General features: G+C 34.9%; 1 pseudogene; it reads left to right on the top strand.

Moving 5' to 3' along the window:
* Positions 1-269: 269 nt before the first annotated feature.
* Positions 270-1,968, top strand: LOC145731956 (uncharacterized; annotated as a pseudogene).
* The last annotated feature ends 2,272 nt before the right edge of the window (positions 1,969-4,240 follow it).

Here is a 4,240-nt window from a genome sequence, read left to right on the forward strand (position 1 = left end):
TTGACAATAAAAGGCAAGCTGCCATATGCAAATTTTGCAATTTTATTATTAGAAATACAGCTTTAAGAAGACTGAAAATTCATAGGTAAGTAATGTAGGTACTATTAGTACTATATCACTTGCAAGGTTTTACTTGGTTCTGCCCATCTGTAACTGCAAAGTTTTGAGTCCATATTTTGTGCTTGCCTTCAGAAACAGATGTTCTAGACCCCAAGCTGTATATACTCTAAATTTGAATCAGGAAATCCAAGAAAATTTTGCCAACAACAATGATGTTTATATGGATTATATGGAAGTTGTCATGTAGGAAAACAATGTCCACTGTGCTATTAGATAAAGTGCATGAAGAAATATTAGTAAATAATAAAAATAATGCATCTCCTCTCCCTATGCATCATTACTTATTGATGGATGGAAAAATTCATCAAATAATACAAACAATGTAGTTACAATGTTACAGAGTGTACATGGTGAAAGTATATTTCTAGAATCATATGACTTTTCTGCTGTCAAAGAAACAGGTGAAGCTCTTGTTGAAGTGTGCTTAAATTCTATTGAAGCCGCCAAACAAGCATATGATTGTGATATTTATGCAGTAGTGTCAGATAATGCTAAAAATGGGACGCCTGACCAACTTGTGGCACAGTCCTTGTAACATAGGAAATCTACTAGTTAAAGATTGAGTTGATGGCGATACATTATCAAAAGTTAATATGATTATTAAAGAATTTAGGCATAGTTCACTAGAAATTCAAATTTTACAGAGAGGAGGCATAAAATTAGTCTTACCTGCTGAAAGCCGCTGGTGCACTCAAAGAGACTCTTGTGTATCTCTATTAAAAAACATTCATGTACTTTTTAGCAAATTTTTTGCATCCTGTATATAGAGGAAAAAGGTTAAGTAAAAGTCAACTAATTCTAGTTGAAGACTTTCTCATAACACAACTTGATAATGGAGGATTAGATAGCTTAAATGACTTTATTAAAAACTGTAATTTTTTTTCTGCTTTAAAAGAAAAAAATGTGATTTCGAGTTCAACATTCTGGGGTTTGGTAGAAAATAGGCATAGCAGTTTATCAAAGCTAGCACAGAGACTTTTAAATATACCAGCTTCATCTGCCCAGCTGGAGAGGATATTCTCAAACTGGGCATATATTCTTGCAAACATAAGAAACAGGTTGACTCAAGAGAGGTCTTCCAAGTTGGTATCAGAGTATTATGCGTTAAAAATGAAAGATACAAATAGTGATTCTGAGTATTAATGCTACTACTGTTCTATTTTTTATAACAAATTTAGGTATTTTGTTTTAGAACTATGTGTTTGTAATGTTTGTATGCAGGATTCTAAGTTTTTTTTTAATTTAAATTTTTGATTATTTTGACCAAAGAATATTTTTGTTATGTTATATGTTTTCTGTGATACACATGTTTTTTTACTTAGAAATAGTTTTTGGTGTGCAATATGTGGCATATATAAGTCTGTGATTAAAATGGTTGTTTAAACAACTTTTAGTATACCGTAATGTTGGTAAGAACCATACAGACTCAGTTTTTTGGCCCTTGTCAAGGGGCGCAGGTCGGGAGTCAGCAAAAGATCACGCTATAGGACGCATCTGTCTCTTCCAATCTCGGACGCGTGTCGGGCGTTTTGCATTTTGTATCGCTGTTGAATTAAACCTTCGAAATTCGAAAAACCGTATTTTTTTAAGTGAGCGGGTAAGCGCCTTTAGTTTTTAGCCATTCGAATCTGTATGGTTTCGCGTTTGTCTTAACATCATTTTTTTCTCCCTTGCATTATAATTAATTAGCCGTATTTCTAAATTAAAACAATCCACATACATGTAGGATTAGTTAATTAGTGTTAGTGTGTTGGTGTTGTTTTATAAAATTTCCTAACTATGACGTGGTGACGCTTATCGACCAAAGCAAACATTTAACTATCGATAGATTCGCGACAGCACTATGAATTGCTAACCGGTGCGCGGAACGTGATTGGCGAGAGTCAGTATTGGTTGAGACTTGAAAGAGTTAAAAGACGAGAGAAAAGACGAAAGTTAAAGAAAGCAGACGGCTTTTAATTACTTTAAAATAGACGTAGTTATCAATATTGTCATCCAGTTGGTAATTAATTCTTTGCTGTTAGTGTTAACGAGAAGATCCGTTCAGTGTAACCACATCCAAACCAAATGTACATATTGTAAATAACCCTAGACAATAAACAACGTTAAAAGTACAAAGCCTACATTTTGGGGGCTCGTCCGGGATAAGCCTGATAAGCCTGATCAGACTGATAAGATTGTGGTGCAGTGAAATTGGTTTGAAGAAATAAATACTAAGACGAAGACGATTCAAGATTAAATACAAAGAGGAAGGTACGTGGTCGCCGCCATTAATTTGACGAACGGTCGGAACAACGCAACCTTGGCAATTCCAAAAATACCTCGCAGCGCGGCTAGAGGTGAGACCCTGCTACAAGGCTGGAATTGTGACGAAGGACGCTGGAAGACGGAGCGCACAACTGCTGCAGGTCTGAATTGACTGCGTTTTCAAATACGGCGATTTGGAAATGGGAATCGTATGACCGGTGCGGCGTTTTCGACGAGTAGTTAACCTGGAGGACGGCGTCAGCGCTTTGGTGACGGAACGTCGGACTGTTTTAGCCACTAGGACTGGTAGAGAAGGTCTATTCCAATTACCTGAGTTGGGTATGGTAGAAAAGCATTAGTATAGCGGAATTTAAGGTAACATTTTTGATTATTTTTACTGGTTGAAGCCCATTGATGATGTTCTAGCAAAATACATTTTTATGTGTATTTTGAGTACTGTTGATTTGATTAATTTCATTCAGTTTGATTTTGGTGAATTAAGCGCCATTGTTTTGATTGAAATTTCATATTTGATTAGTGACGTAGTATTAGAAATAAATACTTTGTTGTGTTTTATTTTATGCAAATTGGTATACTGTTGTATGTATATGACTGATATGTTTTTATTTGTTGGATTCTGTTAAAAGGTCGTCTGTGAGTAAGTATAAATAATTTGACTATTTTGAGTTACCTAATTGATAATAATTTTTGGGTTTTTCTCTTACGTTTTTGACTTTTGAGTGACATATACGTAGGTATCAAAACATTTTTACAAAATGGTTTCTTTGCAAGACCTTGACAAAGTTTCTCAAAGAATTAAGACGGGACAATTAGAAGCTGTCAAAGCTTTGCATTTGGTTGCTTATGGAACGGAAGCACTTCCACGTCAGGCAAGGAAAAGAGTATGTAAATTTAGGGGTTTTAATTTAGATAAAGAATCTGACGAGTTTGAAAATAAATTGAGTGATGTTGAAGAGTTTGAATTATGTGATTTGGTCGCGGTGTGTAACTTACTAGATTTAGATTATTCTGGTGCCAAAAAAGAAGTCGTTAATAGAGTGTGTGATTTTCTGAATAATTTGTCTTCCGAAGATCAGAATGAGAAGGAGAGAAGGACAAGGAAAATAATAACTTTGATGATGATATTGAAGTTCCAAACTCCAGTTCTGAGGACGATATCGAAGAGGTTAGCTCAAAAAGTTCAAAATCTAGTAGGAGAACAAAACCTACAAATGTTAAAAAGGAGCAACAGTCTTTTTCCTTAACTTTTCGAGACGTGGAAGACAGTATACGTCATTTTGACGGAGGAGATGATTACCCAATTGACAAGTGGATTAATGATTTTGAAGAGGTGGCTGAAATTACAGGTTGGAATGAACTTCAAAAGCTAATATTTGCGAAAAAAGTACTTACCGGTTTGGCTAAATTGTTTGTTCAAGCCGAAAAGGGCATCAAGATGTGGAGTGAGTTGAAAAAACGATTGACAGATGAATTTCAGTTGAAAGTCAGTAGTGCTCAAGTGCATAAGATGTTAATGTCTTGAAGAAAACGACCTACTGAACCAGTACAAGAATATGTTCTAGAAATGCGAGAGTTGGGCAGCAGAGCAAATATTGATGCAGAAACTATAATTCAATACATAATCGATGGAATTCCAGATGATCAAGTGAATAAAATTGTTTTGTACGGAGCAAAAAACTTTGGAGATTTTAAAGAAAAAGTAAAATTGTACAATCAAATTAAAACAAAATCGACATTTGTTTCCAATGACTCATCGAGAATGAAAGTGAAGTCTGACAAAAATAAAGAGGTATGTTTCAATTGTGGACAAAAAGGTCATAAGTCGAATTTATGTCCAGATAAAGCAAAGGGA

Source organism: Ips typographus, linkage group LG7 (assembly GCF_016097725.1).
Source record: "Ips typographus isolate SLU linkage group LG7, UJ_Ityp_2.0, whole genome shotgun sequence".
In the NCBI taxonomy this organism is placed as follows: domain Eukaryota; kingdom Metazoa; phylum Arthropoda; class Insecta; order Coleoptera; family Curculionidae; genus Ips; species Ips typographus.